The sequence below is a fragment of the Gossypium hirsutum genome, chromosome A10, assembly GCF_007990345.1.
Source record: "Gossypium hirsutum isolate 1008001.06 chromosome A10, Gossypium_hirsutum_v2.1, whole genome shotgun sequence".
Classification (NCBI taxonomy): Eukaryota; Viridiplantae; Streptophyta; class Magnoliopsida; order Malvales; family Malvaceae; genus Gossypium; species Gossypium hirsutum.
Genome location: NC_053433.1, coordinates 8,526,339 through 8,553,345, shown reverse-complemented (window position 1 = coordinate 8,553,345; position 27,007 = coordinate 8,526,339).

Here is a 27,007-nt window from a genome sequence, read left to right as displayed (position 1 = left end):
TAATTAGATAAATATTATTTTATTAATATTTTATGAGATGTTTATTATTATTATTATATTATTATTTATTTAGTATAAAAGGAAGGAAAGATGAAGAATTATCAACACATTTCCTTTCCCATGCAAACTAACGTAAGATAAGAAGAAGAAAAGAAGTTTGCTTTCTTTAGAATTTAGTCCTTCCACCAAAAATTCATTATTTTCACCTAAAAATTGAAAGAATTTCCATAGCCATCAAGAGAGAAAGATAGCAAGGAGATGATGGGGAGCAAGAATATCAAGTTGGATTCAAGAAATCGAAGCTGGAGGAGAGAGAAAAATCAAGTTAAAGATTGAAGTCAATAAGAAAAGGTAAGTATATCAAGATTTCAATATGTTTTTAAGTTTGTTATTATTGATAAAGCATGGAAATAATGTTATAGTAGAGTTTTCTTACATAAGGTCCTATGTTCTTGATATGTTAGTGAAGAAAAAATAAGAGAAAGTGATGAGAAATGGTGTAGAAAAAGAAAATAAGGATGTTATAACATGGTAATTAATATCTTGTACTAAAACAGTTTTGGACAGCAGCAGTAGTCTAACTTTGAAAAATCATAAAAAATTTTAGAAATCTAATTATAGGATGAATAAAATATGAAATTAAATCTTATTAAGTCTAGTTTCTTATAGAAGAAATTATGTAAGCAATGGAATTCTAAATCATGAGATATGATAAATTTTGTGAGACAAGGTCAGATTGATTTTGGGTTCCCCTGTTCTGAATTTTTAAAATCATAAAAAAATTGGATAAAAATAATTAGGGGCTTAAATTTATATGTTTAGAATTCTTAATGAGTCTATTTTCAATAGAAACAAATATGAACATCATTCGAATTCTGTACAAGGAGATAATTAATTTTTAGTGATGAGAGTCACAACTGTCAGACAGCAGAATAGGGGTAACTTTAAAGAATAAACTGTAATTATTGATTAAACCAAAAATTCTGAAAATTTTATGGTAATAATATATATGAGTCTAGTTTTAGGGAAAATTAGCGGATCTTAATTTGGAGTCCTATAGCTCCAGATATAAATAATTTAGTGACTATGACACAGATGGACAGCTTGAATATTCATAAAAGTAAATAATAAAGATTATAGATAATGTTACTTACAAGTGTGTTACATACATCAAGGATGTGGAATGGAGAGGAGGAGGAGGAAAACATATATAAATATTCATTAAGCATGGCTAATTTGCATATTTTAGGCTTAGGGACTAAATTGAATAAAAGTAAAACTTTATGGGTAATTTTGTAAAGATGTCAGAAATGACCAAATTGCATGAAATGGATTATTTTATTATTTAAATTACAAAATTGAATGAAATTATTAATTTAGTTCAAGATCGGGGGAAAACATGTTTTAGGGATTAAATTAAAAAGTGTTGAAATTATGGAAAATTCTGATATTTTATAGAATTCATGGACTGTTATCAATATATATGAGAATAATAGCTGTAAATAAGGATTAAATTACAAGAATTCTATTTTCCTGACCCTAAGGATGAAATCGTCATTAATTAAAAGTTTAGGGGCAAAATGGTAATTTTGCCTAGAGCATTAATTAAATGCATTAGAAGATGAAATGAATGAAAATGATGATCAAATTTATTTATAAAGATCCGGACGACTCAAATATGAGACTTGATTGTGGAAAAGAAAAGATATCGGATTAATGAAATTATAAACACAAACAAGCAATGAAGTAAGTTTGTGTAACTTGAATTGTATTTTAAATACTTGAAATATGTGGTTATGTGATGAAAATATGATTTGAATGTTCAATTCATGATATTTGATGAAATATTGATAATACTCAATATAAATTGAAAATAAATCCCAGTTGAATGAAAGGAAAATTCGATGGATCTCTGAAAAGGAATTGACGGTAAAAAGGATCTAGCCCGGACGGGTGATCCTATTCTGATATAGCCCTCCCGAAGAATACGTGTAAAATGGATTTAGCCCGGGCGGGTAATCCGAATTAGGGTCTGAATTTAGCCTGGACTGGTAATTCAGATCCAAGCTCATTAGAGTAATTGTCGTTGCAGGGGATTTAGCCTGGACTGGTAATCCCGACAATACTCTATGAGTTTATATTACAGGGGATTTAACCTGGACTGGTAATCCCACTGTAAGGATGAGGTTCGCGGGAGTGTGCTCTCTGATATGAAATGTGTAAGACCATGGTTGAAAGATACCATGGCAACCTGATATGAAATGTGTAAGACCATGGTTGAAAGATACCATGGCAACGTGATGTGAAATGAACAAGACCATGGTTGAAAGATACCATGGCAACAAGACAGAAAATGAGTAAGACCATAGTTGAAAGACACTATAGCATCATGTCAAAGATAAATAAGACCGTGGATGGGAGACGCTCTAACATCTGTTGAACAATTGATATTCAGGTAATATGTATCAGATGACGAATGGTTATATGAAATAATTATGAAGATAGATAAATGAAATAAGTATAAGCACATGGAATATAATTTATGTTAAGTTTGATATAAGCTATTACCGGAATAAATATACATAAAATATATGGAAATGATGGAGCATGAAATATTGATATAATGAAATGAATGATATATGCTTATGAAGAAACGGTCAGAGCATGATATGTTTCATGACATGTACATATATGATTATCTTTGATATGTTGATACAAGGAAATTATGTAAGTTGAGACTATTATTAAACTCAAGTGCGATATGTCGAGAAAATAGATATATCAATGTTGAATTTATATGAGATATGTGCAAGTATACTAACAATGTTGCTGTTTGATGCTTATACAAGTGTCAAACTGTTGACTGAATGGTAATATATTTATTTATATGATGCATTGAATCGGTAAGTATTTAAATTTTTTTAGTGATCTGTAAATGGTAGTAATGCTCCGAAACTCTGTTCTGGCAGCGGATACGGGTTAAGAGTGTTACAGTGAGATTCTTAAAAGCATGGAAGAAGAAGTTCGTATCGTAAATCAACCAAAACTTTTCAAAAAATTTCTTTTTTTTTCAGCCGATCGATCCATTTAAAGCCTGATTCTAAACGTTCGGTGAAGATAAGTAGTTTTAGCCTCACAAAGACAATGTAACAACGTTGATTCTTCTATCCTCTTTCTTTGAAGGTTAGTTTGAGTTCTTCCTCAACACGTCTATAATTATTACCTCTAGCATCTAACTTGCTCTGAAAGGCAGAGAGGTCAAATTAGCTTGTAACACCCCTAGCCCGTGTCCGATCGCCGGTATAGGCTATGAGGTATTACCAAGCTAAACATTTAATTTCAATCACATAATCTACCAACACAAGTATAAATCAAACTGAATACATACAGATTTATAAGTCATAAGTGCCATTTTCATACGGCCAAGATAATTACAATTTCAAAACATATTTTTTGTTTTTTGTGTCAACAGTCCAACCTATACATGCCATATCGAGTCCAAAATATAACTGTACCAAAAGATCGATAGAATGAAGAACTGCTGACGATCCCCGAGTCGATAGCCAAAATCAACAATCTATAAAACAAAGAAATAAGAAACAGAGTAAGCTTTCGAGGCTTAGTAAGTTTTAAGCAATTCATACTATTAATGCTCATCATTAAAATTGAACATTGAGTATCACAAAACTTGTATTCTAATTGTAATTCACTTGACCAAATATACATCAGTACATTAGTTACAAACCCCTTGGCCGAATATGTATGTATGTATACACAAGACTTCTTGCACATATTTCACTATTTACATAGATTATACTAATACCTTTAATCACATTCTTTCATATGGAGACTTACATTAACCAATTATATTATTGTCTAATCCTCAAATACCGAATTCATTCGCACACACATATATATATATATATTTTGTGCTTTGATGCTATGAAATCACTTAAAAAAAATCAATTCAAATATAAGCACATAGCACGAACCTTAACATGTAAAACATATAATATTTATGCAACGATGTTTACCACTGATATTCGAAGTCAAAATCTTATTTAACTTACTGGCATCGGTTCTGTCAAATCTTAGAGCTCGGAATAAATTACTAGCGCAAGCCTGCGGGTCTTTAACCCGGATATTTTCCCAGCACGTAGCCTGTGGACCTCAAGTCCGGATATATTTCTAGCATATAGCCTGCGGATCTCATGTCCGGATATATTTCTAGCATATAGCCTGCGGATCTCATGTCCGGATATTTCCAATCTCATACTCATTTGATCATAACACATGTCAGTCACCTTATCACTTAATAGTCGTATATTACATTCGAGTATAAACTCGATACGCACATCATCATTCACATTTCAGCTCAATGGTTATATCTCATATCGCTCATTCTATTCATCATTTAATCTTAAATTCAAAGTGGCCATCAAACTATAAGTCATATACATGCATTATCTATTATACATCTTAATTCAAGTGCAAGCCAAAGATCACAATTTACCTACTATACTCTTATAGTGGTATCGTCAATTATATGCTAAAGGAAACTACTTAAAACTTACCTCGGATATATTTGAACGGTTGCGAAATGGTTACTCGGTTACTTTCTCTTTTCCCTTATTCGAAGTTGCCCTCCTATGCTCTTGAGCTTTAATTCAAAAATTTTAAACTAATCATGAATCGACTATTCAAATATTATTTTCAGAATATAATACATATATATTCGAATTTCACACATACAGATTATAGTAAGCTTATAAGAAATCAATAAGCAATTAATTAGCAAAATTTTTTTATCAATGTTTACAATATAATCACAATTTCACTATAAGCTGACTTCCTGAGCAACAGTTATTAAATTATTTATAACTGGAGCTACGAAACTCTAAATCAGTTTTCGTAAATTTTCCTTGAAAATAGACTCATTTAAATTTTATCCATAAAATTTTCAGGATTTTTGGTTTGGCCAATCAAAACCAGAATTTTCTTAAAGTTTCCCCTATTTCACTGTTTGACTATACTGACCACTCTTCACTACGAATCAAATTTCTCATTGTACAGATTTCAAAATATGTTCTTGTTTATTTCATTTGAAACTAGACTCATTAAGGAGTCTAAGAATATAAATTTTATCTTATAAAATTTTTTGTACTATTTATAATGATTTTCTAAAAACAGAACAGGGGATTTCGGATTCATTCTGACACTGTCACTCACAACTTTAAATATCTCTCCATAGGAAATTCCTTTGCTTGCACTGTTTATTTTATAAGAAACTAGACTCATTGAGATTTGATTACATATTTTATTCAGTCTCTAATTCCACTCCAAAAATTTATGGTGATTTTCAAAAATCACGCTACTGCTGCTGCCCTAAGCAGATTATTACAATTTGGTCTTAAATTTCCAAGTCCAAACACTTAAGAACTTACCATTTGAGTTTAGAGCATATCATCATATATAATTAGCTCAACCTTCAGTAATTCAATTTGCTAATTAAAACATAGAAATTTATAACCAATTCAAAATTCCTTAACAATGGCCGAATATCAAAAGGGCTATCAAAGGACATAATCAACTAACTAACAAGCTTCAATTGTAATTCAAAACTTAAGTTCACATTCGGCCATTATAAGCAAAACAACCATTCAAAGCTCACTTAAATTATTTAACAAATAATACTAATGTTTAATACTATCTCCCAATTTGGTATGAGTTACCGAATGATATTAAACTCCTAATTCATGCACTAAAATCACATTCGGCACAAGCAAACTTCATTTCAATTATGCCACTCTTAAACTTATCTATAATACCCTAAGTTCATTTAGTAGCTAGGCAACAATTATACAAAAACAACAAGCATTTAACAACAATGTACTTAACCAATTCCTTAAGCATACATTCGGCAATATATATATTAATGACTAAAACACTTAGGCTGATTCTAAAGCATCCATAAATCTTCATAATAGCACATGTAACTAGCTCAAATCTCAAACCATCTAATATACTATCAAAATATATATAACATTACAACCATTCTCTTTAACATCTTCCATAGCCGAATGTTCATATCACCGTCAACTTCAAAATTTTGGCATGGGCTAAGTAAGGAACTTAGGATCTAGCTTAAACTATGCTAAGATTTAAAAAGAAAACTAACTTGAATTTCTTACCTTAATTTCCAGCTCAAAGGTGACCGAAAGACTTAAGCTATTTCCTCTCTTTCTCTCTTATTTTCGGCTAGAAGGAAGTAAAGATGAATTCTTTTTTTTTTCTTCACCCATTTTCTATCTTTAATAACCTTATTCTATATTATAAAACCATATAATAGAAATAATGCTAATATAATATATATATGTTATATAATAATTAACAACATGACCGGCCACTAACTAAAATGGACAATTTGACATGCAAGTCCATACTTTTATAACATGCATTAATAGACCCTTACACATTAACCTATCACATTTTAAAAATGTCTCATATAAGTCCTATTAAATAAATTCACATTCAAATGAAAAAATTAAAGATTGGAACTTTCACACATGCATGTTCACGCACAATAAGCATAGAAAATAACGGTTAATTATTTTTATGACTCGATTTTGTGGTCTCGAAACCACTTCCCGACTAGGGTCAATTTAGGGCTGTCACAACTCTCCCCCACATAAGAAATTTTCGTCCCCGAAAATCTTACCAGTGAATAAGTTAGGATATCGTTCTTTCATAGAGTTCTCGGGTTCCCAAGTAGTTTCTTCGATCCCGTGCTTGAGCCATAATACCTTTACTAACGGAACCTTTTTGTTTCACAACTCTTTTACCTCGCGAGCTAGGATACGAATCGGTTCTTCTTCATAACTCAAATCAGTTTGGATTTCAACCTCTCTTGGACTAATTATGTGCGATGGATTGGATCTATAACGTCGAAGCATCGAGACATGAAAAACGTTGTGAATCTTTTCAAGTTCAGGGGGCAAAATCAATCTGTAAGCGACTGGCCCAAGTCGTTTGGATATTTCGTATGGCCCGATGAACCTCGGACTCAATTTGCCTTTACGACCAAATCTGAGCACCTTTTTCCAAGGTGAAACTTTAAGAAACACTTTGTCTTCGACCTGAAATTCAATGTCTTTTTGTTTTAAATCCGCATACGATTTCTGACGATCTGAAGTTGCTTTCAGACTTTCCCAGATTACTTTTACTTTCTGCTCAGCATCTTTAACCAAATCAACCCCGAAAATTTTATTTTCACTAAGCTCGGTCCAAAACAACGGTGTACGGCATTTACGACCGTACAAAGCCTCGTAAGGTGCCATCTTAATGCTTGATTGAAAACTATTGTTGTAAGCGAATTCAATCAAAGACAAATATTGTTCCCATGAACCACTAAACTCAAGGATGCAACATCTCAACATATCCTCGAGTATCTGAATGACCCGCTCGAATTGGCCATCAGTCTGAGGATGAAAAGCGGTGCTAAAATGCAACTTGGTACCTAATGCTTCTTGCAACTTCTTCCAGAATCGCGATGTGAATCTCGGATCTCTATCCGACACAATAGAAATAGGTACCCCGTGTAACCTCACAATCTAAGAAACATACAACTCGGCTAGTTTGTCAAGTGAAAAATCCGTACGTACGGGAATAAAATAAGCCGACTTTGTCAGTCTATCAATAACAACCCAAATTGCATCTTTCTTGCTTGACGATAATGGCAACCCAGATACAAAATCCATCGTGACTCAATCCCATTTCCATTCGGGTATCATGATCGGTTGAAGTAATCCTGAAGGCACTTGATGTTCCACTTTCACTTGTTGACATACCAAACACTTGGAAACAAAGTCAGAAATGTCTCGTTTCATACCAGGCCACCACAACTGACGTTTTAGATCGTTGTACATTTTCGTGCTACCAGGATGGATCGACATTCGGCTATCATGAGCTTCGTTGAAAATCATCGAAATAAGTTCTGAATTTCTTGGAACACACAATCGACTTTTGAACCTCAAACAATCGTTGTCGTCAATTTGAAACTCTGAATCTACATTCGAAACACATTCAGCTCGTTTAGCCACCAATTCATCATCGACTTTCTGAGTTTTACATATTTGATGAGTCAATAATGGTTTGACTTTTAATTCTGCTACTAACACATTATCGGATGAAACAGACAAGTGAACATTCATCGCTCTCAAAGAAAATAGTGATTTGCGACTCAAAGCATCGGCAACCACGTTAGCCTTTCCAAGGTGATAGTCAATAACAAGATCATAATCTTTCAACAATTCAAGCCAACGTCTTTTTCTCAGATTCAAATCTTTTTGAGTCACTAAATATTTGAGGCTTTTATGATCTGAATATACATGACATCTTTCTCCGAACAAATAATGTCGCCATATTTTTAAAGCAAAAACTATGGCAGCTAATTCGAGATCATGAGTCGAATAGTTTTTCTCATGTGACTTCAATTGCGTCGATGCGTAAGCTACAACTCGACCCTCTTGCATCAATACACAACCCAACCCATGTAAGGATGCGTCACTATAAATAACAAACTCTTTACCAGATTCGGGCTGCACTAACACTGGAGCTTCCGTCAAAAGCATTTTCAGTTGGTCGAAACTTTTCTGGCACTTTTCTGACCATTTCAACTTAATATCTTTCTGAAGTAGCTTCGTCATTGGTGTAGCTATCATCGAGAAACCTTTTACAAACCGTCTGTAGTATCCAGCAAGTCCCCAAAAGCTCCGAACTTCAGTAATATTTCTCGGGGGCTTCCAATCAAGTATGGCCGAATTTTTGCTCGAATCAACTCGAATTCCCGATGCAGATACTACATGTCCCAAAAAGCTAATTTCTCTTAACCAGAGCTCACATTTACTGAACTTAGCATATAACTGTTTATCCCGTAAAATCTGCAACACTAATCTCAAGTGCTCAGCATGTTCGTTTTCATCTTGCGAATAGACCAAAATGTCGTCGATAAACACAAATACAAACCGATCTAAATACGGTCTGAAGATCCGATTCATCAAGTCCATAAATACCGCAGGGGCATTAGTGAGCCCAAACGGCATCACTAAGAACTCATAGTGACCGTATCTCATTTTGAAAGCAGTTTTAGGTATGTTTGAGTCTTGAACTCGCAACTGATAATAACCCAATCTCAAATCTATCTTGGAAAACACTGAGGCTCCCTTTAGTTGATCAAACAAATCATCAATTCGCGGTAACGGATATTTATTCTTTACTGTCACTTTATTCAACTGACGATAGTCAATGCACAATCTCATGGTTTCGTCCTTCTTTTTCACAAACAATACTGGTGCACCCCAAGGTGAGAAACTCGGTCGAGCAAAACCTCTATCCGTCAATTCTTGCAACTGGGTTTTCAATTCCTTCAATTCCATTGGTGCCATACGATACGGTGCTATCGAAATTGGTGTGGTACTAGGTACTAGTTCGATGTCGAATTCTACTTCACGAACAGGTGGTAACCCTAGCAATTCCTCAGGAAAAACATCTGGATACTCGCAAACCACTGATACTGATTCAAGCTTCTTTTCTAATTCTTTACTATCAAGTACGTACGCAAGATACGCCTTACACCCCTTTTTAACATATTTCTGAGCCAACATCGAGGATATAACTGTCGGTAACCCGTTCATATCAATAGACTCAACTCGGATTATTTCATCATTTGCGCATGTCAAATCCGTAGTCTTTCTTTTGCAATTCACCACTACATCATAGATGGTCAACCAATTCATACCGGGAATAACATCAAATTTATTAAACGGTAGAAGCACCAAATCAGCCGGAAAATAGGAACCTCGGATTATCAGGGGACATTTCCTGCACACTTTGTCGACTAGCACATATTGACCCAAGGGATTTGACACTCGGATTATGAACTCAGTAGACTCAACAGGTAGAGTCTTACTGGATGCTAAAGTTTGACATACATATGAATGAGTAGAACCAGGGTCAATCAAAGCAATCACATCAGTATCAAAGAGAGTAAAAGTATCGGTAATAACATCAGGCGAAGAAGCATCCTCGCGTGCGCGTATAGCATAAGCTCTAGCAGGAGCACGAGCCTCGGATCTAGTTGCAGCATCTCTAGACCCTCTCTAACCGCCACTAGCATTCCCTGAATTCCTAGGTGGTCTACCTCGTGCTGTAATACTCGGTTTCCCACTCTGGTTCACATTTTGCTCCGATAATCTCGGGCAGTCTTTAATAAAATGGTCGGCTGACCCGCATTTATAACAGGAGCGGTCATGAAATCTACAACTCCCCGAATGCCATTTACCACAATACTTACACTCTGTCCTGTCCCGACGATCATTTCTAACACTAGCAACTGAAGTGGCTCGTGTACTCATAGGGGGTCGATCGTGGTCTCGTCTGGAAAAACCCGAAGTATTCTTTGATCGGCCTGAATCATCTCGAAATTTCTTCGATGATTGCTGAAAAGACTTTCCTGAAGATCTTTTACGAAATTCTCCAACTTCGACATCAGCTTTCCTTTTTTCTTTATTAAGTTCTTCGGCTTTGCAAGCTCGTTCGACAAGTACTACGAACTCTCATATTTCAAGAATGCCAACAAACATCTTTATATCTTCATTTAGCCCATCTTCAAAACGTTTACACATAATAGCCTCAGACGATACACATTCCCGAGCATATCTACTGAGTCTGACAAACTTCCGTTCATAATCAGTAACTGACATGGAACCCTGTTTAAGTTCAAGAAATTCTTTTCGTTTCTGATCAATGAACCTCTGACTGATATATTTTTTTCGGAATTCAGTTTGGAAGAACTCCCACGTCACCCGTTCTCTGGGTACAACAGAAACCAATGTGTTCCACCAATAGAAAGCAGAATCACGTAGCAAGGATATAGCACATTTCAGGCATTCATTGGGTGTGCAAGATAGTTCATCAAGTACTCGAATAGTGTTGTCCAACCAAAATTCAGCTTGCTCGGCATCATCACTATCTATAGCTTTAAATTCAGTAGCCCCGTACTTTCGAATTCTGTCAACCGGGGGCTTATTTAACCTCGTCTGATCAGTTACCAGAGGTATCGTAGGTGCAGGGGGCGTATTATTCGGGAGTGGGGGTTGTGGGACAGCCGTATTAGTTCGAATGTATTGGTTGAACCACTCATTCATCACACTATAAAAAGCCCATCTAGCCTTATCGTTCTGATTGCTTACAATAGGTTGAGAGTCCATCGGCGCTGTCCCATTCGCGGGAGCAGGCGCTACACTCTCAACATCAGCAGCTACCGCCCGATTGGGATCGGGATCCATTATTATACGGAAACACATATTTAATTGTCAGAATTTATCATACTATCGTATTAATACTATATAGCATGTATAGCTAGACTCAAACACTCTACGTTAGTCCTAGAATCGACTAAACCGTAGCTCTGATACCAATAAAATGTAACACCCCTAGCCCGTGTCTGATCGCCGGTATAGGCTATGAGGTATTAACAAGCTAAACATTTAATTTCAATCACATAATCTACCAACACAAGTATAAATCGAACTGAATACATACATATTTATAACTCATAAGTTCCATTTTCATACGGCCAAGATAATTACAATTTCAAAACATATTTTTTTGTTTTTTGTGTCAACCGTCCAACCTATACATGCCATATCGAGTCCAAAATATAAATGTACCAAAAAGATCGATAGTATGAAGAACTGCTGACGATCCCCGAGTCGATAGCCAAAATCAACAATCTATAAAACAAAAAATAAGAAACAGAGTAAGCTTTCGAGGCTTAGTAAGTTTTAAGCAATTCATACTATTAATGCTCATCATTAAAATTGAACATTGAGTATCACAAAACTTGTATTCTAATTGTAATTCACTTGACCAAATATACATCAGTACATTAGTTACAAACCCCTTGGCCGAATATGTATGTATGTATACACAAGACTTCTTGCACATATTTCACTATTTACATAGATTATACTAATACTTTTAATCACATTCTTTCATACAGAGACTTACATTAACCAATTATATTATTGTCTTATCCTCAAATACCGAATTCATTCGCACACACATATATATATATTTCGTGCTTTGATGCTATTAAATCACTTAAAAAATCAATTCAAATATAAGCACATAACACGAACCTTAACATGTAAAATATATAATACTTACACAACGATGTTTACCACTGATATTCGAAGTCGAAATCTTATTTAACTTACTGGCATCGGGTCTGTCAAATCTTAGAGCTCGGAATACATTACTAGCACAAGCCTGCGGGTCTTTAACCCGGATATTTTCCCAGCACGTAGCCTACGGACCTCAAGTCCGGATATATTTCTAGCATATAGCCTGCGGATCTCATGTCCGGATATATTTCTAGCATATAGCCTGCGGATCTCATGTCCGGATATTTCCAATCTCATACTCATTTGATCATAACACATGTCAGTCACCTTATCACTTAATAGTCGTATATTACATTCGAGTATAAACTCGATACGCACATCATCATTCACATTTCAGCTCAATGGTTATATCTCATATCGCTCATTCTATTCATCATTTAATCTTAAATTCAAAGTGGCCATCAAACTATAAGTCATATACATGCATTATCTATTATACATCTTAATTCAAGTGCAAGCCAAAGATCACAATTTACCTACTATACTCTTATAGTGGTATCGTCAATTATATGCTAAAGGAAACTACTTAAAACTTACCTCGGATATATTTGAACGGTTGCGAAATGGTTACTCGGTTACTTTCTCTTTTCCCTTATTCGAAGTTGCCCTCCTATGCTCTTGAGCTTTACTTCAAAAAATTTTAAACTAATCATGAATCGACTATTCAAATATTATTTTCAGAATATAATACATATATATTCGAATTTCACACATACAAATTATAGTAAGCTTATAAGAAATCAATAAGCAATTAATTAGCAAATTTTTTTATCAATGTTTACAATATAATCACAATTTCACTATAAGCTGACTTCTTGAGCAACAGTTATTAAATTATTTATAACTGGAGCTACGAAACTCTAAATCAGTTTCTGTAAATTTTCCTTGAAAATAGACTCATTTATCTTTTATCCATAAAAGTTTTAGGATTTTTGGTTTGGCCAATCAAAACCAGAATTTTCTTAAAGTTTCCCCTATTTCACTGTTTGACTATACTGACCACTCTTCACTACGAATCAAATTTCTCATTGTACAGATTTAAAAATATGTTCTTGTTTATTTCATTTGAAACTAGACTCATTAAGGAGTCTAAGAATATAAATTTTATCTTATAAAATTTTTTGTACTATTTATAATGATTTTCTAAAAACAGAACAGGAGATTTTGGATTCATTCTGACACTGTCACACACAACTTTAAGTATCGCTCTATAGGAAATTCCTTTGCTTGTACTGTTTATTTTATAAGAAACTAGACTAATTGAGATTTGATTAAATATTTGATTCAGTCTCTAATTTCACTCCAACAATTTATGGTGATTTTCAAAAATCACGCTACTGCTGCTGCCCTAAGCAGATTATTACAATTTGCTCTTAAATTTCCAAGTCCAAACACTTAAGAACTTACCATTTGTGTTTAGAGCATATGATCATATATAATTAGCTCAACCTTCAGTAATTCAATTTACTAATTAAAACATAGAAATTTATAACCAATTCAAAATTCCTTAACAATGGCCGAATATCAAAAGGGCTATCAAAAGACATCATCAACTGACTAACAAGCTTCAATTGTAATTCAAAACTTAAGTTCACATTCGGCCATTATAAGCAAAACAACCATTCAAAGCTCACTTCAATTATTTAACAAATAATACTAATGTTTAATACTATCTCCCAATTTGGTATGAGTTGCCGAATGAAATTAAACTCCTAATTTATGCACTAAAATCACATTCGGCGCAAGCAAACTTTATTTCAATTATGCCACTCTTAAACTTATCTATAATACCCTAAGTTCATTTAGTAGCTAGGCAACAATTATACAAAAACAACAAGCATTTAACAACAATGTACTTAACCAATTCCTTAAGCATACATTCGGCAATATATATATTAATGACTAAAAACACTTAGGCCGATTCTAAAACATCCATAAATCTTCATAATAGCACATGTAACTAGCTCAAATCTCAAACCATCTAATATACTATCAAAATATATATAACATTACAACCATTCTCTTTAACATCATCCATAGCCGAATGTTCATATCACCATCAACTTCAAAATTTTGGCACGGGCTAAGTAAGGAACTTAGGATCTAGCTTAAACTATGCTAAGATTTAAAAAGAAAACTAACTTGAATTTCTTACCTGAATTTCCAGCTCAAAGGTGACCGAAAGACTTAAGCTATTTCCTCTCTTGCTCTCTTATTTTCGGCTAGAAGGAAGTAAAGATGAATTCTTCTTTTTTTTTTCTTCACCCATTTTCTATCTTTAATAACCTTATTCTTTATTATAAAACCATATAATAGAAATAATGCTAATATAATATATATATGTTATATAATAATTAACAACATGGCCAGCCACTAACTAAAATGGACAATTTGACATGCAAGTCCATACTTTTATAACATGCATTAATAGACCCTTACACATTAACCTATCACATTTTAAAAATGTCTCATATAAGCCCTATTAAATAAATTCACATTCAAATGAAAAAATTAAAGATTGGAACTTTCACACATGCATGTTTACGCACAATAAGCATAGAATATAACGGTTAATTATTTTTGTGACTCGATTTTGTGGTCTCGAAACCACTTCCCGACTAGGGTCAATTTGGGGCTGTCACAACTCTCCCCCACATAAGAAATTTTCGTCCCCGAAAATCTTACCAGTGAATAAGTTAGGATATCGTTCTTTCATAGAGTTCTCGGGTTCCCAAGTAGTTTCTTCGATCCCGTGCTTGAGCCAGAATACCTTTACTAACGGAACCTTTTTGTTTCGCAACTCTTTTACTTCGCGAGCTAGGATACGAATTGGTTCTTCTTCATAACTCAAATCAGTTTGGATTTCAACCTCTGTTGGATTAGTTATGTGCGATGGATTGGATCTATAACGTCGAAGCATCGAGACATGAAAAACGTTGTGAATCTTTTCAAGTTCAGGGGGCAAAATCAATCTGTAAGCGACTGGCCCAATTCATTCGGATATTTCGTATGGCCCGATGAATCTCGAACTCAATTTGCCTTTACGACCAAATCTGAACACCTTTTTCCAAGGTGAAACTTTAAGAAACACTTTGTCTCTGACCTGAAATTCAATGTCTTTTCATTTTAAATCCGCATACGATTTCTGACGATCTGAAGCTGCTTTCAGACTTTCACGGATTACTTTTACTTTCTGCTCAGCATCTTTAACCAAATCAACCCCGAAGATTTTACTTTCACTAAGCTCGGTACAAAACAACGGTGTATGGCATTTACGACCGTACAGAGCCTCGTAAGGTGCCATCTTAATGCTTGATTGAAAACTATTGTTGTAAGCGAATTCAATCAAAGACAAATATTGTTCCCATGAACCACTAAAATCAAGGATGCAACATCTCAACATATCCTCGAGTATCCGAATGACCCGCTCGAATTGGCCATCAGTCTGAGGATGAAAAGCGGTGCTAAAATTCAACTTGGTACCTAATGCTTCTTGTAACTTCTTCCAGAATCGCGATATGAATCTCGGATCTCTATCCGACACAATAGAAATAGGTACCCCGTGTAACCTCACAATATGAGAAACATACAACTCGGCTAGTTTGTCAAGTGAAAAATCCGTACGTACGGGAATAAAATGAGCCGACTTTGTCAGTCTATCAATAACAACCCAAATTGCATCTTTCTTGCTTGACGATAATGGCAACCCAGATACAAAATCCATCGTGACTCAATCCCATTTCCATTCGGGTATCATGATCGGTTGAAGTAATCCTGAAGGTACTTGATGTTCCACTTTCACTTGTTGACATACCAAACACTTGGAAATAAAGTCAGAAATGTCTCGTTTCATACCAGGCCACCAAAACTGACGTTTCAGATTGTTGTACATTTTCGTGCTACTAAGATGGATCGACATTCGGCTATCATGAGCTTCGTTCAAAATCATCAAAATAAGTTCTGAATTTCTTGGAACACACAATCGACTTCTGAACCTCAAACAATCGTTGTCGTCAATTTGAAACTCTGAATCTACATTCGAAACACATTCAGCTCGTTTAGCCACCAATTCATCATCGACTTTCTGAGTTTTACATATTTGATGAGTCAATAATGGTTTGACTTTTAATTCTGCTACTAACACATTATCGGATGAAACGGACAAGTGAACATTCATCGCTCTCAAAGCAAACAGTGATTTGCGACTCAAAGCATCGGCAACCACGTTAGCCTTTCCAAGGTGATAGTCAATAACAAGATCATAATCTTTCAACAATTCAAGCCAACGTCTTTGTCTCAGATTCAAATATTTTTGAGTCATTAAATATTTGAGGCTTTTATGATCTGAATATACATGACATCTTTCTCCGAACAAATAATGTCGCCATATTTTTAAAGCAAAAACTATGGCAGCTAATTCGAGATCATGAGTCGGATAGTTTTTCTCATGTGACTTCAATTGCCTCGATGCGTAAGCTACAACTCGACCCTCTTGCATCAATACACAACCCAGCCCATGTAAGGATGCATCACTATAAATAACAAACTCTTTACCAGATTCGGGCTGCACTAACACTGGAGCTTCCGTCAAAAGCATTTTCAGTTGGTCGAAACTTTTCTGGCACTTTTCTGACCATTTGAACTTAATATCTTTCTGAAGTAGCTTCGTCATTGGTGTAGCTATCATCGAGAAACCTTTTACAAACCGTCTGTAGTATCCAGCAAGTCCACAAAAGCTCCGAGCTTCAGTAATATTTCTCGGGGGCTTCTAATCAAGTATGGTGAAAATTTTGCTCAGATCAACTCGAATTCCCGATGCAGATACTACATGTCCCAAAAAGCTAACTGCTCTTAACCAGAACTCATATTTATTGAACTCAGCATATAACTGTTTATCCCGTAAAATCTGCAACACTAATCTCAGGTGCTCAGCATGTTCGTTTTCATCTTGCGAATAGACCAAAATGTCGTCGATAAACACAAATACAAACTGATCTAAATACGGTCTGAAGATCCGATTCATCAAGTCCATAAATACCGCAGGGGCATTAGTGAGCCCAAACGGCATCACTAAGAACTCATAGTGACCGTATCTCATTTTGAAAGTAGTTTTAGGTATGTTTGAGTCTCGAACTCACAACTGATAATAACCCGATCTCAAATCTATCTTTGAAAACACTGAGGCTCCCTTTAGTTGATCAAACAAATCATCAATTCGCGGTAACGGATATTTATTCTTTACTGTCACTTTATTCAACTAACGATAGTCAATGCACAATCTCATGGTTTTGTCCTTCTTTTTCACAAACAATACTGGTGCACCCCAAGGTGAGAAACTCGGTCGAGCAAAACCTCTATCCGTCAATTCTTGCAACTGGGTTTTCAATTCCTTCAATTCCATTGGTGCCATACGATACGGAGCTATCGAAATTGGTGTGGTACCAGGTACTAGTTCGATGTCGAATTCTATTTGACAAACAGGTGGTAACCCAGGCAATTCCTCAGGAAAAACATCTGGATACTCGCAAACCACTGATACTGATTCAAGCTTCTATTCTAATTCTTTACTATCAAGTACGTACGCAAGATACGCCTTACACCCCTTTTTGACATATTTCTGAGCCAACATCGAGGATATAACTGTCGGTAACCCATTCATATCAATAGACTCAACTCGGATTATCTCATCATTTGCGCATCTCAAATCAATAGTCTTTCTTTTGCAATTCACCACTGCATCATAGATGGTCAACCAATCCATACCGGGAATAACATCAAATTCATTAAACGGTAGAAGCACCAAATCAGCCGGAAAATAGGAACCTCGGATTATCAGGGGACATTTCCTGCACACTTTGTCGACTAGCACATATTGACCCAAGGGATTTGACACTCGGATTACGAACTCAGTAGACTCAACAGGTAGAGTCTTACTGGAAGCTAAAGTTTCACATACATATGAATGAGTAGAGCCAGGGTCAATCAAAGCAATCACATCAGTATCAAAGAGAGTAAAAGTACCGGTAATAACATCAGGCGAAGAAGCATTCTCGCGTGCGCGTATAGCATAAGCTCTAGCAGGAGCACGAGCCTCGGATCTGGTTGCAGCATCTCTAGACCCTCTCTAACCGCCACTAGCATTCCCTGAATTCCTAGGTGGTCTACCTCGTGCTGTAATACTCGGTTTCCCACTCTGGTTCACATTTTGCTCCGATAATCTCGGGCAGTCTTTAATAAAATGGTCGGCTGACCCGCATTTATAACAGGAGCGGTCATGAAATCTACAACGCCCTGAATGCCATTTACCACAATACTTACACTCTGTCCTGTCCCGACGATCATTTCTAACACTAGCAACTGAAGTGGCTCGTGTACTCACAGGGGGTCGATCGTGGTCTCGTCTGGAAAAACCCAAAGTATTCTTTGATCGGCCTGAATCATCTCGAAATTTCTTCGATGATTGCTGAAAAGACTTTCCTGAAGATCTTTTACGAAATTCTCCAGCTTCGACATCAGCTTTCCTTTTTTCTTTACTAAGTTCTTCGGCTTTGCAAGCTCGTTCGACAAGTACTACGAACTCTCATATTTCAAGAATGCCAACAAACTTCTTTATATCTTCATTCAGCCCATCTTCAAAACGTTTACACATAATAGCCTCAGACGATACACATTCCCGAGCATATCTACTGAGTCTGACAAACTTCCGTTCATAATCAGTAACTGACATGGAACCCTGTTTAAGTTCAAGAAATTCTTTTCGTTTCTGATCAATGAACCTCTGACTGATATATTTTTTTCGGAATGCAGTTTGGAAGAACTCCCATATCACCCGTTCTCTGGGTACAATAGAAACCAATGTGTTCCACCAATAGAAAGCAGAATCACGCAGCAAGGATATAGCACATTTCAGGCATTCATCGGGTGTGCAAGATAGTTCATCAAGTACTCGAACAGTGTTGTCCAACCAAAATTCAGCTTGCTCGGCATCATCACTATCTATAGCTTTAAATTCAGTAGCCCCGTGCTTTCGAATTCTGTCAACCGAGGGCTTATTTACCCTCGTCTGATTAGTTACTGGAGGTATCGTAGGTGCAGGGGGCGTATTATTCAGGAGTGGGAGTTGTGGGACAGCCGTATTAGTTCGAATGTATTGGTTGAACCAGTCATTCATCACGCTATAAAAAGCATGTCTAGCCTCGTTGTTCTGATTGCTTGCAATAGGTTGAGAGTCCATCGGCACTGTCCCATCCGCGGGAGCAGGCGCTACCCTCTCAACATCATCGACTACCGCTCGATTGGGATCGGGATCCATTATTATACAGAAACACATATTTAACTATCAGAATTTATCATACTATCGTATTAATACTATATGGCATGTATAGCTAGACTCAAAAACTCTACATTAGTCCTAGAATCGACTAAACCGTAGCTCTGATACCAATAAAATGTAACACCCCTAGCCCGTGTCCGATCGCCGGTATAGGCTATGAGGTATTACCAAGCTAAACATTTAATTTCAATCACATAATCTACCAACACAAGTATAAATTGAACTGAATACATACAGATTTATAAGTCATAAGTGCCATTTTCATACGGCCAAGATAATTACAATTTCAAAACATATTTTTTTGTTTTTTATGTCAACAGTCCAACCTATACATGCCATATCGAGTCCAAAATATAAATGTACCAAAAAGATCGATAGTATGAAGAACTACTGACGATCCCCGAGTCGATAGCCAAAATCAACAATCTATAAAACAAAGAAATAAGAAACAGAGTAAGCTTTCGAGGCTTAGTAAGTTTTAAGCAATTCATACTATTAATGCTCATCATTAAAATTGAACATTGAGTATCACAAAACTTGTATTCTAATTGTAATTCACTTGACCAAATATACATCAGTACATTAGTTACAAACCCCTTGGCCGAATATGTATGTATGTATACACAAGACTTCTTGCACATATTTCACTATGTACATAGATTATTCTAATACCTTTAATCACATTCTTTCATATGGAGACTTACATTAACCAATTATATTATTGTCTTATCCTCAAATACCGAATTCATTCGCACACACATATATATATATATATTTCGTGCTTTGATGCTATTAAATCACTTAAAAAAAATCAATTCAAATATAAACACATAACACGAACCTTAACATGTAAAATATATAATACTTACGCAACGATGTTTACCACTGATATTCGAAGTCGAAATCTTATTTAACTTACTGGCATCAGTTCTGTCAAATCTTAGAGCTCCGAATACATTACTAGCGCAAGCCGGCGGGTCTTTAACCCGGATATTTTCCCAGCACGTAGCCTGCGGACCTCAAGTCCGGATATATTTCAAGCATATAGCCTGCGGATCTCATGTCCTGATATATTTCTAGCATATAGCCTGCGGATCTCATGTCCAGATATTTCCAATCTCATACTCATTTGATCATAACACATGTCAGTCACCTTATCACTTAATAGTCGTATATTACATTCGAGTATAAACTCGATACGTACATCATCATTCACATTTCAGCTCAATGGTTATATCTCATATCGCTCATTCTATTCATCATTTAATCTTAAATTCAAAGTGGCCATCAAACTATAAGTCATATACATGCATTATCTATTATACATCTTAACTCAAGTGCAAGCCAAAGATCACAATTTACCTACTATACTCTTATAGTGGTATCGTCAATTATATGCTAAAGGAAACTATTTAAAACTTACCTCGGATATATTTGAACGGTTGCGAAATGGTTACTCGGTTACTTTCTCTTTTCCCTTATTCGAAGTTGCCCTCCTATGCTCTTGAGCTTTAATTCAACAAATTTTAAACTAATCATGAATCGACTATTCAAATATTATTTTCAGAATATAATACATATATATTCGAATTTCACACATACAGATTATAGTAAGCTTATAAGAAATCAATAAGCAATTAATTAGCAAAATTTTTTATCAATGTTTACAATATAATCACAATTTCACTATAAGCTGACTTCCTAAGCAACAGTCATTAAATTATTTATAACTAGAGCTACGAAACTCTAAATCAGTTTCCGTAAATTTTCCTTGAAAATAGACTCATTTACATTGTATCCATAAAATTTTCAGGATTTTTGGTTTGGTCAATCAAAACCAGAATTTTCTTAAAGTTTCCCCTATTTCACTGTTTGACTATACTGACCACTCTTCACTACGAATCAAATTTCTCATTGTAAAGATTTCAAAATATGTTCTTGTTTATTTCATTTGAAACTAGACTCATTAAGGAGTCTAAGAATATAAATTTTATCTTATAAAAATTTTTGTACTATTTATAATAAGTTTCTAAATACAGAACAGGAGATTTCAGATTCATTCTAACACTGTCACACACAACTTTAAATATCTCTCTATAGGAAATTCCTTTGCTTGTACTGTTTATTTTATAAGAAACTAGACTCATTGAGCTTTGATTAATTATTTTATTCAGTCTCTAATTCCACTCCAACAATTTATGGTGATTTTCAAAAATCACGCTACTGCTGCTGCCCTAAGCAGATTATTACAATTTGCTCTTAAATTTCCAAGTCCAAACACTTAAGAACTTACCATTTGAGTTTAGAGCATATCATCATATATAATTAGCTCAACCTTCAGTAATTCAATTTACTAGTTAAAACATAGAAATTTATAACCAATTCAAAATTCCTTAACAATGGCCGAATATCAAAAGGGCTATCAAAGGACATCATCAACTGACTAACAAGCTTCAATTGTAATTCAAAACTTAAGTTCACATTCGGCCATTATAAGCAAAACAACCATTCAAAGCTCACTTCAACTATTTAACAAATAATACTAATGTTTAATACTATCTCCCAATTTGGTATGAGTTGCCGAATGAAATTAAACTCCTAATTCATGCACCAAAATCACATTCGGCACAAGCAAACTTCATTTCAATTATGCCACTCTTAAACTTATCTATAATACCCTAAGTTCATTTAGTAGCTAGGCAACAATTATACAAAAACAACAAGCATTTAACAACAATGTACTTAACCAATTCCTTAAGCATACATTCGGCAATATATATTAATGACTAAAACACTTAGGCCGATTCTAAAACATCCATAAATCTTCGTAATAGCACATGTAACTAGCACAAATCTCAAACCATCTAATATACTATCAAAATATATATAACATTACAACCATTCTCTTTAACATCTTCCATAGCCGAATGTTCATATCACCATCAACTTCAAAATTTTGGCATGGGCTAAGTAAGGAACTTAGGATCTAGCTTAAACTATGCTAAGATTTAGAAAGAAAACTAACTTGAATTTCTTACCTTAATTTCCAGCTCAAAGGTGACGAAAGGCTTAAGCTATTTCCTCTCTTGCTCTCTTATTTTCGGCTAGAAGGAAGTAAAGATGAATTCTTTTTTTTTCTTCACCCATTTTCTATCTTTAATAACCTTATTCTATATTATAAAACCATATAATAGAAATAATGCTAATATAATATATATATATGTTATATAATAATTAACAACATGGCCGGCCACTAACTAAAGTGGACAATTTGACATGCAAGTCCATACTTTTATAACATGCATTAATAGACCCTTACACATTAACCTATCACATTTTAAAAATGTCTCATATAAGTCCTATTAAATAAATTCACATTCAAATGAAAAAATTAAAGATTGGAACTTTCACACATGCATGTTCACGCACAATAAGCATAGAAAATAACGGTTAATTATTTTTATGACTCGGTTTTGTGGTCTCGAAACCACTTCCCGACTAGGGTCAATTTAGGGCTGTCACAACTCTCCCCCACATAAGAAATTTTCGTCCCCGAAAATCTTACCAGTGAATAAGTTAGGATATCGTTCTTTCATAGAGTTCTCGGGTTCCCAAGTAGTTTCTTCGATCCCGTCCTTGAGCCATAATACCTTTACTAACGGAACCTTTTTGTTTCGCAACTCTTTTACCTCGCGAGCTAGGATACGAATCGGTTCTTCTTCATAACTCAAATCAGTTTGGATTTCAACCTCTGTTGGATTAATTATGTGCGATGGATTGGATCTATAACGTCGAAGCATCGAGACATGAAAAACGTTGTGAATCTTTTCAAGTTCAGGGGGCAAAATCAATCTGTAAGCGACTGGCCCAATTCGTTTGGATATTTCGTATGGCCCGATGAACCTCGGACTCAATTTGCCTTTACGACCAAATCTGAGCACCTTTTTCCAAGATGAAACTTTAAGAAACACTTTGTCTCCGACCTGAAATTCAATGTCTTTTTGTTTTAAATCCGCATACGATTTCTGACGATCTGAAGCTGCTTTCAGACTTTCACGGATTACTTTTACTTTCTGCTCAGCATCTTTAACCAAATCAACCCCGAAGATTTTACTTTCACTAAGCTCGGTCCAAAAAAACGGTGTACAGCATTTACGACCGACTAAAGCCTCGTAAGGTGCCATCTTAATGCTTGATTGAAAACTATTGTTGTAAGCGAATTCAATCAAAGACAAATATTGTTCCCATGAACCACTAAACTCAAGGATGCAACATCTCAACATATCCTTGAGTATCTGAATGACCCGCTCGAATTGGCCATCAGTCTGAGGATGAAAAGAGGTGCTAAAATGCAACTTGGTACCTAATGCTTCTTCCAACTTCTTCCAGAATCGCGATGTGAATCTCGGATCTCTATTCGACACAATAGAAATATGTACCCCGTGTAACCTCACAATATGAGAAACATACAACTCGGCTAGTTTGTCAAGTGAAAAATCCGTACGAACGGGAATAAAATGAGCCGACTTTGTCAGTCTATCAATAACAACCCAAATTGCATCTTTCTTGCTTGACGATAATGGCAACCCAGATACAAAATCCATCGTGACTCGATCCCATTTCCATTCGGGTATCATGATCGGTTGAAGTAATCTTGAAGGCACTTGATGTTCCAATTTCACTTGTTGACATACCAAACACTTGGAAACAAAGTCAGAAATGTCTCGTTTCATACCAGGCCACCAAAACTGACGTTTTAGATCGTTGTACATTTTCGTGCTACCAGGATGGATCCACATTCGGCTATCATGAGCTTCGTTCAAAATCATCAAAATAAGTTCTGAATTTCTTGGAACACACAATCGACTTCTGAACCTCAAACAATCGTTGTCGTCAATTTGAAACTCTGAATCTACATTCGAAACACATTCAGCTGTTTAGCCACCAATTCATCATCGACTTTCTGAGTTTTACATATTTGATGAGTCAATAATGGTTTGACTTTTAATTCCGCTACTAACACATTATCGGATGAAACGGACAAGTGAACATTCATCGCTCTAAAAGCAAACAGTGATTTGCGACTCAAAGCATCAGCAACCACGTTAGCCTTTCCAAGGTGATAGTCAATAACAAGATCATAATCTTTCAACAATTCAAGCCAACGTCTTTGTCTCAGATTCAAATATTTTGAGTCATTAAATATTTGAGGCTTTTATGATCTGAATATACATGACATCTTTCTCTGAACAAATAATGTCGCCATATTTTTAAAGCAAAAACTATGGCAACTAATTCGAGATCATGAGTCGGATAGTTTTTCTCATGTGACTTCAATTGCCTCGATGCGTAAGCTACAACTCGACCCTCTTGCATCAATACACAACCCAGCCCATGTAAGGATGCATCACTATAAATAACAAACTCTTTACCAGATTCGGGCTGCACTAACACTGGAGCTTCCGTCAAAAGCATTTTCAGTTGGTCGAAACTTTTCTGGCACTTTTCTGACCATTTGAATTTAATATCTTTCTGAAGTAGCTTCGTCATTGGTGTAGCTATCATCGAGAAACCTTTTACAAACCGTCTGTAGTATCCAGCATGTCCCAAAAAGCTCCGAACTTCAGTAATATTTTTCGGGGGCTTCCAATCAAGTATGGCAAAAATTTTGCTCGGATCAACTCGAATTCCCGACGCGGATACTACATGTCCCAAAAAGCTAACTTCTCTTAACCAGAACTCACATTTATTGAACTTAGCATATAACTGTTTATCCCGTAAAATCTGCAACACTAATCTCAGGTGCTCAGCATGTTCGTTTTCATCTTGCGAATAGACCAAAATGTCGTCGATAAACACAAATACAAACTGATCTAAATACGGTCTGAAGATCCGATTCATCAAGTCCATAAATACCGCAGGGGCATTAGTGAGCCCAAACGGCATCACTAAGAACTCATAGTGACCGTACCTCATTTTGAAAGTAGTTTTAAGTATGTTTGAGTCTCGAACTCGCAACTGATAATAACTCTATCTCAAATCTATCTTCGAAAACACTGAGGCTCCCTTTAGTTGATCAAACAAATCATCAATTCGCGGTAACGGATATTTATTCTTTACTGTCACTTTATTCAACTGACGATAGTCAATGCACAATCTCATGGTTTCGTCCTTCTTTTTCACAAACAATACTGGTGCACCCCAAGGTGAGAAACTCGGTCGAGCAAAACCTCTATCCGTCAATTCTTGCAACTGGGTTTTCAATTCCTTCAATTCCATTGGTGCCATATGATACGGAGCTATCGAAATTGGTGTGGTACCAGGTACTAGTTCGATGTCGAATTCTACTTCACGAACAGGTGGTAACCCTGGCAATTCCTCAGGAAAAACATCTAGATACTCGCAAACTACTGATACTGATTCAAGCTTCTTTCCTAATTCTTTACTATCAAGTACGTACGCAAGATACGCCTTACACCACTTTTTGACATATTTCTGAGCCAACATCGAGGATATAACTGTCGGTAACCTGTTCATATCAATAGACTCAACTCGGATTATCTCATCATTTGCGCATCTCAAATCAATAGTCTTTCTTTTGCAATTCACCACTGCATCATAGATGGTCAACCAATCCATACCGGGAATAACATCAAATTCATTAAATGGTAGAAGCACCAAATCAGCCGGAAAATAGGAACCTCGGATTATTAGGGGACATTTCCTGCACACTTTGTCGACTAGCACATATTGACCCAAGGGATTTGACACTCGGATTACGAACTCAGTAGACTCAACAGGTAGAGTCTTACTGGATGCTAAAGTTTCACATACATATGAATGAGTAGAACCAAGGTCAATCAAAGCAATCACATCAGTATCAAAGAGAGTAAAAGTACCGATAATAACATCAGGCGAAGAAGCATCCTCGCGTGCGCGTATAGCATAAGCTCTAGCAGGAGCACGAGCCTCGGATCTGGTTGCAGCATCTCTAGACCCTCTCTAAACGCCACTAGCATTCATTAAATTCCTAGGTGGTCTACCTCGTGCTGTAATCTCGGTTTCCCACTATGGTTCACATTTTGCTCCGATAATCTCGGGCAGTCTTTAATAAAATGGTCGGCTGACCCGCATTTATAACAGGAGTGGTCATGAAATCTACAACTCCTCGAATTCCATTTACCACAATACTTACACTCTGTCCTGTCCCAACGATCATTTCTAACACTAGCAACTGAAGTGGCTCGTGTACTCACAGGGGGTCGATCGTGGTCTCGTCTGGAAAAACCCGAAGTATTCTTTGATAGGCCTGAATCATCTCGAAATTTCTTCGATGATTGCTGAAAAGACTTTCCTGAAGATCTTTTACGAAATTCTCCAGCTTCGACATCAGCTTTCCTTTTTTCTTTACTAAGTTCTTCGGCTTTGC